A 13,871-nucleotide genomic window follows, 5' to 3' on the forward strand; every position below is an offset into this window, starting at 1 on the left:
ATTTCAATTCTGATCTGAGAAATGTACCAAAGCAACTGAGAAAACCTGTAGGATGCAGCTGATTCCTGTGTCTATTAACAAGAAGTAACACATTTCCAATACCTCTCTCTAGCACAGTTTTATGATACCTTTAATCCACAGATACAGATTTACTTTTAGTTCCAGGCTGTTATTATGAATGTTCTGTTTTTTTCCCACTCAGACAATGTTTAAATCTCCTAACTGCTCAGTACAGAAATATTCAGGGCAGTAGAAAAGAGTTTTCTAATTCTATCCTCTAATATGAGTGCAAATAAAAGCACGATAAAAATCATGGTGTATTTATTGAAACTAATGTTGAGAAATGGAAGACAAGCACAAGTTAGAATCATCAATGAAGATAAAACCAGGACTGGAAAGAAAAATAGATAAGACCAGAAAGAAAAGTACAAGAGCACCTTCACATAAAGAGAAGCTTTGAGAGGAGACTTTAAAGACAATACTGTCACCGGCAACTGGGGAAAACTGCTGAAAAAAGAAAACTACCACCATCAATGACATCTAGTTTTACAGAGGGAACTGAAATCCTATTTTATAAAGTCAGTTTGTGGATCCAAAAGACTTCTCAGTGTAAAGTTTTGCCACCTTCTTTTGGGAACTCAAGAATTGTCTCTTTCTTTTGTTGTTGATGCAGCTGCAAAGACAAAGACGCTACTTCTGTATTTCATCTCAAAGGGCAATAGTTGTGGAAAAATATGATAAAATGATGAAGCTAAAGCTGTGTATCCTGAGCTATATTCTTATTCATGAGGGTTTCTTCTCTATCATTCTTCCCTGATTCTGATCCTCCTTGGCTCCATCTCACTCTGCAGAAGGAGCTCATCCTGACTGTGGCTCCATTGGATCAGAGTTTGAAGATGTTCCTTGGTGATCTTTAGGCCGCAGATTCAGGCTGCTTATTAGTTATTTATCTGTGTTTTGGGACTTTATGTGAACTTTTTCTCATCAGGACCTACATCTTTTATCTAGGACTAATCAAAGGGCTTGCTCCCCAAATTAGTATGAAATAAACTTAGTAAAAAAATATTGTAAGGATTATTAACCTTTAAGATATACAATCTCACTTCAGCTGGTAGATAAATGTTGACAGCACTGGTCTTCCTCAGTGATTCCTCAATGTTTTCTGTAAAAAGACACACTTTTACAATGAATAGAGATGTAAATAAACATAACTTTAACTAATTCCATGGCTCTCTTTGAGAATCACTGGTCTCGCCGGCAGCCGCTGTGATATTTATGTGAATATTAAGCAGAGAGAGAAAGGGGGATGGCCTCACTTTGTAGAGAGCATAGTGTCTCACAGTTTATGTTCATTTACTCTGAAACTGGTGCAGTCATCAGGTTAAAATCTATAACACGATAATGGAGCTGCAATCTGAAGATTTGTGGGCTGACGTGAGCCCCTATTATTTCAAGATAGCACCTCTGCTTAATACAATAAAACAGAAATGTTACCAAGTTGACGCTTTCAGATGTTTTAACAGAGAAGATGATTTCAGGTCAAGGACGCTCAAAGGTCCACAAAATATCTGTGTAACAACTGACCCCAGTCTCCTGTACATATACACTATCATTTGAAGGTTTGAGGTCACCGAGACAATTTCATGTTTTCCATGAAAACTCACATTTTTATTCTTGTGCTAACATAATTGCACAAAGGTTTTCGAATCATCAACACGATTAGCTAACACAATGTACCATTAGAACACAGGAGTGATGGTTGCTGGAAGTGGGCCTCTGTACCCCTGTATAGATATTCCATTAAAAATCTGCCGTTTTCAGCTACAGTAGTCATTTGCCACATTAACAATGTCCAGACTGGAGTTGAATTCATTTCATGTTATCTTCAATGGAAAAAAAATACTTTTCTTTCAAAAATAAGGACATTTCTAAGTGACTCCAAACTTTTGAACGGTTGTGTATGTAAAACAGAACAACTAGAAATGTTGAATAAGAAAAGGAAAGGCATGTTTCCCAAAAATATTAAACTGTTCCTTTGAATAAATACATCAGCAGCAGTGGGATAGTACTGGTGGCTCCAAGATGAATTTGTTGCCTCCAACATGCTAATTATGAAGACAAATTCTTTTTTTTCAAGTGACAAGGTATACTACCCGTGTTTTAGCTCCATAGTTATTCAGTGTCCAGTGGAGGGTCAGTAATTAGACTGTTGCTGGGACTCTGCTTATCGCCACTAATTACTCAGGACTTCAACGGCATTCTGTTGTTGGGGAAATAAGGCAGGAATGTGACCGCTAGAGGCGCTGTTTACTCTGCAGTCACTGTCCAGGCTTAATGGAGGAGCAGAGAAAAGAGGCCACATCAGGCACCTTTGATTATTGAATCCATCATGTAATTCATGACATATTTAATGTTGTATTGCTGAGTGTAAAGGAAGAGTGGTGCCATAGCAGCACCCTGCAGCTGTCAGAGAATCACGGCTCTGTGCTTGTGTCGTGCAGGAACCGGGCGGACGTTAGGACCCGTGGAGTCACTCCTGTGGAATAATAAAAGTTGGAGGATCCGTCGACGTGCGACGGAGTCAAAGTGTGTCTGGACCCTGCTGCTGCTGTGTGCACGTTGCAGTGGTGCAGCAGCAGCAGAAGCAGAAGCAGAGTGTGTATCGGGGTGTGAGTGTATGTGTCCGCCGCTGGGTGTCTTCACTCTGCAGCCTGATCTGCTCTGTCTGTGTTTTCCGGAAGACAGGGTGTGAAACATGGGACAGAGCTCCGGACAGCAGCTGATCCTGAAACACACCTAACAGAGGAGAGCCTCCATCACTGGTGCTGCCAGGGACACAGTCAGACCGGACCTGGCTGATCCGTGCGGACCGGGAGGCTGCTGCTGCGTGTTCGGGTGAGTGAAACTTTCCGGATCGAGTGATTCCCGGTGCGTTTGTCTCGCAGGGCCAGTGTGTGCTGAGCAAACATGGGGAAGTAACGCTGGATGCGCTCTTGTGCAATGCAGGGATGTGACTGCACGTGCTTCCTGGCTGGGTTTTATTGATGTTCAGAGAATCTCCCACAGTAGGGACAGAGACGATGCGCAGGTTAGATCAGAAGCAGTCAGCTGCAGGACTAACGTTCCTCTGATGTGTGTCAGACAGCTGGCCTGAGGTGAAGCTGCTCACACACACATTGGACACAAAGACTTTAATGCTTTACAAATTCGGTGCAGCCGGGAGGTTTAATATAATCTGAGGATTTCCTTTTGGTCTGCAGGCTGAGATGTATTTACATGTCAGATTTGATCACAAGTGTGTGTGTGTGTGTGTGTGTGTGTGTGTGTGTGTGTGTGTGTGTGTGTGTGTGTGTGTATCAAGGTGTCTGATATAAAAGTTAAATGATTCATTAATTAGTCAGCAGAAAATGAACCCTCAAATTTAACACTAATTAGTATTGATTCATCTTTTGAGTCATTTATGAGGCAGAAATGCTGAACTGTTACTGCTTCCAGCCTCTCAAATGTGAGGATTTGCAGCCTTTTCTTTCCTTCTTAATGTTTCAAATTGGATATATTTTGCATTTTGAACATTTAGTTGATCAAATGAGTCAATTTAAACATGACTTCCTTGAGACTGGGTTAATAAATGGAGCATTTTCAGTATATTCTACCTTTTTTTTTGATAAAATGATGAGACATTTTTTGCTGCAGCCCCTGTAAACATATTTAAGGGTCCTGGCTGTAAAGATGATCTGTCTACAACGGTGATAATATCTCTCAAAGAACCAATCTGAATCAGCTGACAGCCCTGTTACTCAGAAAAACAGTACCCGTTTAAAAGCCACAAAAAGCAAGTGTTTGTCTCTACATGCTTATTCATTGTTCCTCTTTGTCCGATTATTTCATGTCTGCCTCAAGTGGAGCTCATTTTCTCCTGTTCACAGGTTGTTTAATCCCTCATTCACTAGGCGGAGCTGATCCTTTTGAAGTCTCTTGAAAGATGACTTGAAAATGAACTGACTTCTCTGGTGCTGCACCTTGAAAAACAATCAGCGAGTGCATAAATGACTCGCAGCAAATTACTGACACTAAAGACTGTGTACAGAGAAAACCAGTGTCAGTTTTCTGGTTGACAGTATGATGACCTAAATCCCCACAGGCCAGTATTTAAAATGGGTTGAGCTGAATTGGCCTGGAGACTGTGTTGCAGCAGTGCTGATGCATCCATGAGTGTTGTTACTGAGCAGTTCAGCCTCCCTCTTGTGGGCTTATTTAATGTTATGCATGCAGCTATATGAGCATTAAATGTCAGAAACAGGACTGGGAAACAGCACAAAGCGGCTTGTATGAAGACTTAGGGGAAGATTAACTGGTTTTCCAGCATGAACAAACTGGCGACAAGAGGCTGGCTTACATTTGGTCCCTGTTGAGGCACATTTGCTGAATCTTGCTGAAAAAAAATGTGGTTTGGGCTGTGTGTCAGCAGAGGAACATCAGACAATGTGCTCAGAAGTACACAGTATATTACCAATAGCTGTTTATTTAGTATAGATTTTTAGTTTTTCTGTCATTTTCCAGCTACATTTTGCTTTGTAAAGCAAGGTTTATTAAGTAAGTCATCACTTCTGTTCCCCATGCTCACTTGTTTTTTTCTCTTTCTGAATGTGCTGACAGCTTTAACCTTCTCTCTTAACATGGGTTTTGCTAACCATAATAGAGTATTCCAGCTACTAAAAAGGAGGACATGTCAACAGCTCCCAGCTCCCTCAGCCCCTCTGGGAAATCATTCGCACAAGACTGGTGAAAGAAGAAATCACTCTCATGTGTGGGTTTTATGTGTGTTTCCTTGTGTGCTTAATCATATTAACACATTAAAGCCTTTAACAAATGTCTTAAACTGTTTTACATGCAGGCCTGAACATAATTCAGCCGTATGACATCTAACACAGTGTCACTCTGAGAGAATAAGCAGTGAGGAAACCTGCTGCTCTGACGTGCTGCTCTGTTTTGTTCTGCAGATTCTCTTATTGAGATCATTTTCTGTTTTCGCCAATTAATTGTCATCCCTAAATGTCTGTAGACCTGCATAGAATTAGCAGAATGTGTATATATTCGATAGACTCAAACTGAAAGAGCCTTACATTTGTGTAAGTTGTAACTGCTTGATGTATCCTCGTGGTGATTATCATCAGCTAGGGTGGCACCTCTACCTCTTAGCGTGTGTGTATGTGTGTGTTTGTATGAGACTAGACATCAAGGTAAATGTTCTAGGTACTCAAACTGGATGAAAATATAAAGCTGGACCTGACATTGACCCCAGTGCTGAGGCACTGATGGGATTTGATGCTTTAATACTCAAAGGAAGCCCGTATTAAAACGGGGAGACGTGAAATCCCACTGATCCTTTGTTTCTTGGAGATCTGAAGCTTACTGAGTCATTCCTAATAAGCACGAGAGCAACGTGAATACATTTACAGAGTTGTTCCTCCCAGGGATGTAGAACAACTGGTGAGGTGCCACTTGTTTTCCAGTGTGGGGCGTTGAGGTGCTCAGGCCTGTTGTATCCATAGCGAGGAGCATTATTGGATGTCTCACAGGCTCTCGTGTTACAGCTGTGAGAAAATAGCAGCAGCTGTACATGTTGGAGTGTATCTGTTAGCGCTGTCAGTGCTGCATCCGCTGTGGAATCGGCCTCCAATTCCTGGAAGCGCTCACAGTCTGTTTGCGCTGCTGTCATGGAATCACTCCAGTGTTGCAGGCTGGACTGACACACCGAGTTAACAGAGTAACAGGCAGCTCCAGCGTCAGGGCTGAGAAGACTGAAAGCAGGTTAGCAGGAGTGTGGGAGCGGTAGAAATGGAGTGCATTTCATTATTGAAGGGTGTGCTGTGCGGTTTCGTGTATTGTCGCAGGATTCCTGTTCATGCACCCGCTGTGCTGTGTGTCAGTCACTTGTCACAGAAGTGATCTGAATCAAACCGTTGTTAACATGATTTCAAACCTTCCCTCAGTCTTTCATGGTCCATATCCAGCTCTCATCATTTAGAGAAACTAAATGATGAGGATTTGGGGAAAACATCTCATTTAGATTCTTCTGACAGATGCTGTGATTGAATTTGCTGTTTCATTTTTAAAAGTTTTTCTTCAGTTCAGTACCAGAAGATGGTATGAATTAGTAAAAGCACTGCCACAGCAGTTTAAGCTCTTTGTCAGACGGTGTGGCTGTTAAAGAATGAGAACCACAGTGAACATTGCTGATTAATGGGAAAGCAGAAACAATTCCTGTACTTTCAATTTTACTCAAAATAAATGAAATTGATCTACAGCATTAGTGTCACTATTTAATAGCCACACCTCGTGTATCCTAAACTGCAGTTTTTGCAATTTGCATTGTTTTAAATAGCAATTTGAAATCAATTCATTGTTTGTCCTTCTCTCTATGTAGTTAGTTACATATGAAATTACCATTAACTACAAACAGATTATTACAGGTATTGGATAGAGTAGTATGCTACATGCTTTTCAATTATTGTGTCCATCACATTTCTAATAAGAGTAGCCTAATTAATGTAAAGACCTCTCTGTATAGTGCAGTTCACTTCAGCATCATCACAAAGTACATCCTTAATATGTGTCTTCATAGTAATAGCTAGTTTACAAGTATAGCAAATTTGTTCATTTGGGAGTAAAGACAAGAAAACAGTTTGTTTGTGAAAGATACAGAGACAGCATTGTAGTACAATGTTAAAGTTAAGTAAGAAACGAGTCATAAGCTTTGAAATTTCTAAAGGAGCTGCTGAGTTAACGGTGTTCTTGGTGGGGTACTATGAGCGCCCACTGCCTGTCTTCTCAATAGCTGGTGAGGCATGGTAGTGAGAACCCACAGCTCCAAAAACATTGGAGCACATGTTCAAGTAGGATCTATCTTGATAAGTCAACCACTGAATGAAAACCAAATAAGTATATTCAAACCTACATACTGTGACTCAACAATAATTGTATTTCAAAAAGGATAGCTTACAGTTTTGATTTTTTTCTCCAGTCATTGTTTGTTTGTTTGTTGTGACCCAAGTCACCTTCCAATGGTCCTTGATGAAGTGGATAGAGCAAAAACACATCTGGGCCTTTGGACTGTATTTGTCTAAATGATAACTTTGAATTTGAATAGTACTTGGACTGCAGATGATGACATTTCACAAGAGCATAAGCACAGACAAGAACGCTTATCGAGAAATGTCTTGGTGGTCTGTTCTTTAAGTCCCCTGAATTTATGCAGATGCTGTCCTAATCTGTCAAACGAATCCTTACTATTATTTATGTTCTGATTGTCAGTCCCTCCTAAACTCTTCACATCTCAGCTCTGAGACACCCAACAAATTTAGTCCACATGGCCATAAAACAGCACTTCATTGAAACAGCATATATAGTAGTGATTCTATTTCTGTTCTTTTGTGTTGAGTGCACGCTGTACAACTATGAAATTAACAACCTAATAAATAATAATCTTTAGCAAAACACTAACTTCAATGTTTATGATTGAAGTTTAAAAAAAAAGCAAAAACCTATTAATTAAAAAATACTACCAAATCAATAAAATATGTCTCATCAGTGACTAATCTGGTGCTTCCAGTCCACCCACTGATGAATAAATGTGTCAAATGTAACTTCTTGTTACTGTTGCTGTGCTCTGTCTGTGCAGTAATTTAACATTTTCAGACTTTTCCAAATCGCTACCAACCACCTCATCTCATTTTGGAATAGTTTTTGCTTTTTATTTAAATGTGTAACACCTGTGCTGTGTTTTTTTTAAAAATATAGTTTCCCATACACTTGCAGCTGACATGGATGATCCCAACAAGGCTTAAGTAAGTCATGCAGATAAACATATACCTGATTAAAAGGTGGTAGCTAAATTGGGTGTTAAATACTCTTCACTCATGTTTTAAATGAAAAAATATGGTGTTACGTCTGATTTGACTGCATAACCTGACATTTATAACCAGCCACCATATAACAACCATATAATACCACCACATTATGATCCCAGTGCTCTTTGGGAGCTTTGACAGCCTTTTATTGCCCACAGTCAGAGAGAAACCAGGAAACACTGAGCGGTGAGGAGGGACTGTAGGACTGGCAGGGAGTTTAGACCATATGTTTCAGTTTGCCTCGTAATACATGGATCCTATAGACAGACTGGTGGATGGAGGGATTTGCAGCTTTGCCACTTTGCTGTCTTGACATTGTTTTTTGGCTGCAGTCACAGAATACTGATACGGAGAAACTGTCACTACTGCATCTGACAAGCAGGAACAGGTTGCATCATATACCTCATGAGATGTTGCTGCCAAGCTTTTCAACTGTACCTTCATTTCTCAACCTTGGACTGTGGTCACTATTGATAAATAAGTGTGTTGAGAGACTTTCTCATTTTTACCCATTCTGCTGGCATCTTCACAATATTAGAACCACCTACCTAATATTGTTTAGATCCCCTTTGTGCCACCAAAACAGCTCTGAGCTGTCAGGTCACTGACAGTGTCTGGCACTGGGATGTTGGCAGCAAATCCTTTGGGTTCTGTGGGTTGCACTGTGGACCATCTGTGGATCAGGTTTGTTCCAGAACATTCTGTGGAAGCTCCATCAGATTGGGATCTCAGGAATTTGGAGGCCAGGTAAACACCTTGGGTACTTTAGTGTTATTCTGAGTCATTTTTGCAGTGTGGCAGGAAGCATTGTCCTGCTGTGGGAGGCCGCTGGCAGTGGCGAGGGCTGTTGCCATGAGGAAAGGTGTGCTTAGTCAGGAACAAGGTTGATGTGGGTGATGTGTGTCCAAGTAACATCCACATGAATGCCAGGACCCAAAGTTTCCCAGCAGAACATTATATTGTAACAAGATGATTGGCATTCTTCACTTGACCTGACAGTGGTTTTAATCTGCAGAAATGGCATTGCTGGTTTGTTGGTGAATGGAAATGTTGTTGAATCCTAATGACTAGGATGATGCCCTGACTCCCCCTCTACCACCATCAGCACGTCAACACGTTCATGGGAACCTGTGGAGTATCACAACATCCCCTAGATGGATTCATGCCCCCCCAGAGGAAGAATCCTCGAAAGAACCCTTGGCTTTCCTTGTACCACCATGAAGTCAACTCGTGCAACTTATGAGTGAAAATCTGGTATTGGCATGTACAGAGTCACAGTCTTTGTTCTACATCAAGGGCAAAGTTACAGTGAGCTGGGCATCAAATGCATATTACTGTCTACTTTTGCACCTTTCATATTCCAAATATAATTTTAAATGTCAGCTACACTGAAAGAAACATAATTATGAAACTTGAAGTGTCAGAGGTGTTTTTGGATGTTTGTAGAGAGTGAGTACTTGAATACATTTACAGGTCCTCCTCATTAGTTCATCCTGCACCAGGCGCACATCCACATCTGCATATTAGCCTTCATTATTCAAAGCACGACCAGTAAGGACTCTGGGGGTTCTCAGATCTCTCAGTTAACCTCGTCCAAGTGCTCGCCGGCTCTCCACCCCATTTGTCTTCTACCTTGTTCTCATTAATCTGTGGATGAGAGATACCAGCATGCACGAGATACTCACCGGGAACCTGTCCCAGTTCATTTGCCTGATGAGGCCATATTATTGGAAGAACATGTCTGAATTGTATGAATATAAATGTAAAAAATAAAGAAAAACAAGTTGATTAATATTTTTCTGCTGCTTTATCCAGTTCTTGGATCAGCCTTAGATATCTGAGAGGTTAAACTGACTCTGTCCTCTTTTAGCTATAAACAATGGTTTTGTGTGGATAGTTCAATATGACGGTGCTTTTTAAAAGACTACATGAACAGCATTGTCTATGAAAGTGGCACAGAATACATAGCCGTCCATAGAAAGGCAAATCTTTTTGAATTTATTTCTATTCATGTCCTTCGAGCTCCAGATGTTATTCCACTGCATGTCCCCAAAACTCTGCTGTTCTTTCCATGCGGCTAACTGAAATAATTGATGACTGGCTGACTTTGTGTTCGTCCACTTGAAAGGCTTGACTGTGTGCTCTCCAAAACTCTCCCACAAACCCTGACACCAGCTTCTCCTCAGTGACGACTTGTCACAGTGAACTCCTTTGGGTTTTACTACAAACAGCCGAAGCACTACCTCCCCTCCAGGTTAGCTACACTCCAACACATTTCAGTTCCTTCCAGAAGCACTGACAACGTGCAGAAAGTTATTGATTTAAGCTTATATGATGCATAGTTAAACATAGTAAATGCATATCTCCTTGGTTTCAAGTGAGTGCCCATATGCTTACAGAGGCCTCTGCAGTTTGCCACCCAACCCACATGTGACAGCTCTGGGATGCATATATAGTAGTAATGAGCTGTGCATTAACAGATGGTATTTTCTTTGTTTACATGTGATTCAAGCGATGCAGGGGAGTGCTTGTTTGTGTGGATAGTTTTTCTATTAAGGCAGTTGTGTGCTGCATAGAACAGGGGGTGTTTGGCACATTCTGGCTCCCGTGTAAATAAAAATGGATTTGTTCCATGTCGCTGAAGTAGTTTGCAGAGATAAAATCAGCAGGCATTGATGCTATCTCTACTGAGTGGATTTATTCTTAATGGGCAGATTCTTACTGAATTGGTCCTGTGATTGCAAACTGAGTTGCAGTTGTTGCATTCTGGAATACTGCACTTTGTACAGCTGGTCGTTATTAGCCACGCTGACAGTCTGACTGTAGGGATAGTGGTCTGTTATGTTGAATGCAGATTGAAATATACAGGGTAAAGTAAAAGTTTTTGATGAGAGAAAGCGCAAGGGGTTCTGAAGATATATTTTGCTGATAGATCTAGTGGAATAAATGAACTCAAAGCTAAACATGGGAGATGAAAAGAGATCAACCAGTTTAATACAACCCATTTCAATCCAGCAGTTTTCAATCCAACCGCTATTTCACTCTGAAGCATAATTATGAAGCTGCTGAAGATTGATTAGGACTCATCCATTGGAGGTCATGAACATCTGTACTGTACAGGGTGTCTCTAAAGTCTGGACACAAGAAATCTCATTACTATAATTTTTTGTCGCCGCAGATTAAATATGGCTTTGTGAAAAGATGAAACAGTTAAACTGGTACTTCTCAGTGAACATGAAGGATGAACATATCGATCACATCAACTGTTTTTATTAAATTGGTTGACCTCTTTTCATCTGCCGTGTTTAGCTTAGAATTCATTTATTCCACTAGATGTGTCAGCAAAGTATATCTTCAGAACTGCTTGTGCTTTAACTCATCAAAAAGTTTCCTCACCTCCTACTGCTATAAATTGTGTGTGCAGTGATGGTGAAGGTTCTGGCAGGCTGTCTTTTACCTCTTAGCAGTGACAGCATTGCTACAGGAGGAAACGGTTCTCGTGGCGCCAAAGACAGACTTGTGATTTCAGTGAGTTCTGCCAGCTAAAGAGAAGGAGCTTAAACCTCTGCTAAGATCTCTGCTCACAGTTCCCCCTCTTCAGCTTTTCTACAGGACACGCTTTACAATTTTGGCTCAGGTGCTCTTGCAATAGCCCCACGTATAAATATCCCTCTGTGTGGATGATGGAATTGCATGAAAGAGCAGAGCTGGTAGTCTTTGATGAAATCCTGGAGGAGTGAAAAGCAGAATCTGACCCAGGGCCAGCTGACACTAGTGCTCTCCTTTTGAGAAAGAAACCTATTTTAGTGAGCAAACTGTTCCTCACATCCATTCCAGTTCTGGAGAATCGACCAACCTCGGCTCCCCTCTCCAGGCTCCTGCATCAAAATTTCTCTTTGTAGCTTACACCAGGGTGGAGAATAAGAGACTCTTCAATGCTGGCACTAACATTTATGATGAAGGCAGAAAGAGGCTCACAGTTCAGAGGGCTGAAATTCTTCTATTTCTCAAGAAAAAACTGGCCCTTGTGCTGTAGGGAGAAAAACAGAACTGGCAGGATGGAGCTGAGGATTACATTAGTCACTAATTGTGCTTGCAACAGTACATCTTTGAAAAACAAGGCAACATTCAGTGTTGTGTGCTGCTTCAGAGTCTTTTTATATGCTCTTGGAAGCTTAGTTGTAGTGACTTCATGTTTTCTACAGTAGTCTGGAGAGGACAAAATAATTGTTGACTAATCACAAGAATGTTTAGACTGTTTTGTTAGTTTAAAAAAAAACATAAAAATTAATTTTTGAAAAAATCCTTTATTGTTCATTCACTTTTCCAATAATCAGTCATTTGGTGTACAGGGTGTCCCTAAAGTCTGGACACATAGGAAATCTCTTGAACTACAATTTTTTTGCCTTCACAGATTTTATTAAATTAGAAACTGGAGTTGAACATGAACAAAAACATTGACAATAAAAATGTAAAATATGAACTATAATAAATATTTACAAAAATTTAAATTTTATAGTACTTGTAAAATGGGAGCTGCGCTACTCCCGTGGGATTTTGTGATAGACGTCGTTGCATGTGGTTCCTTTGACATACTGGAATACCCCGTAAAGGACATCTTCTCTTCTGTCAGGAACCGTTTGAATTTTCCCTGTAGCGCAAATGGTTGAGGAGTTAAGGTGATTGAAAGAAATGGGAGTGGCGCCACTCCCGTGAGATATAAAGGATTAAATTCAATATATTAAAAAATTAATATATTGAGTAAAATGTTAAAAATGTATTTCTTGAAAATATGTCTTTTTGCATATGTGTCCAGACTTTTGGGACACCTTGTATAAACTGGCAGAAAAAAATGAAAAACATCCATTTCAGTTAATCTGATTCAAAGGCGATAACAGTTAATGACTTGTTTTGTCCAACATTTGGTCAGAAATCCAAAGATATTCCATTAATGGTGATATAAGACACATGAAAATAACAACCCTTTTGCATGCTTGCTTAAAAAATCTCCTAAGTTTTTAATTACGCAAAATTGTTGTCGATTATTTGTCTTGATAATTGTTGCAAAGACTTTTGTCTTTTACTTGACTTTGTCAGCTTTTATCATACTGAAAATTTTGTGCTATCTGTCAGTGCCACTCATGGCTCCCAATCAGCTTGTCTTCATAGTAAGAAATGGAAATGAGTATTTGTAATCAGATGAGCTGGAAATAATATAGACAAGAAAAGCATTTAGAGAGCACAGTGCTCCGCCAAGGCTGCTCAGTCATTGTATCATTTCCGAAGGATGAAATGTTTAAAAAAATCATGGAAGAAATCATGACACTATAGAATGTGGCCATTTATTATAGATTTACCCACAAGCAAAATAGTCTTGAGGACAGGCGTGTGTTATGCATGTGTACGTTATGTACGGAATCGCGTGGCCTAAATATGTAGCAGGCGGCAGCAATTGATGGAACTCGAAAACATTCCCACAATTTAATCAGTTGTTCTTTGTATCTTTTCCAACAGAAGTCCCGATAAGTCCACAATGGTCCGTTTGGAGTAGGATCACAATCATGTGATCGTCAGCAGGCAGCTGACGCAGCGTTCACTTATTGTCATAGTTACAGAGATACTGTGCCACTATCTCGAAATGATACAGTAATATTTAACAAATCCGTGGATCTAGACTATAAGCCGCATCACAGCCAAAATCTAATTACTTACTCCTTTTGTCATTTCTGACCTTCCCTGAAAATTTTATCCAAATCCGTTTTTGAGTAATGATGCTAACAGACAGACAGACAAACCAACGCCGATCATCACAGAACTCTGCCTCCTTAGCGGAGTAGTAATGATGTCTGTCTTTGAGGAGTAATATTCTCAAGATGAGTCATGGGCTGCTGGGCTAAACACTCGCTGCCTCTGTGATAGCAGCTGCTCATGGCGAAGCCTGCATCATTCTCAGCCTGTGAC

At 40.4% G+C, this 13,871-nt stretch overlaps 1 protein-coding gene across 3 annotated transcripts in view; it reads left to right on the forward strand.

Moving 5' to 3' along the window:
* Positions 1-2,336: 2,336 nt before the first annotated feature.
* camkk1a (calcium/calmodulin-dependent protein kinase kinase 1, alpha a) overlaps positions 2,337-13,871 on the forward strand; it is a 110,597-nt gene continuing 99,062 nt past the window's right edge. For 2 of the 3 annotated variants that reach the window (XM_022205988.2, XM_022205989.2), the window contains exon 1: positions 2,339-2,895. The gene's annotated coding sequence lies outside the window, so the exon portion shown is untranslated. Of the gene's footprint in view, positions 2,896-13,871 lie in introns of all 3 variants that reach the window. The other variant, XR_007937263.1, reaches the window with a different exon arrangement.

The sequence above is a fragment of the Acanthochromis polyacanthus genome, chromosome 17 (assembly GCF_021347895.1).
Source record: "Acanthochromis polyacanthus isolate Apoly-LR-REF ecotype Palm Island chromosome 17, KAUST_Apoly_ChrSc, whole genome shotgun sequence".
NCBI classification, from domain to species: domain Eukaryota; kingdom Metazoa; phylum Chordata; class Actinopteri; family Pomacentridae; genus Acanthochromis; species Acanthochromis polyacanthus.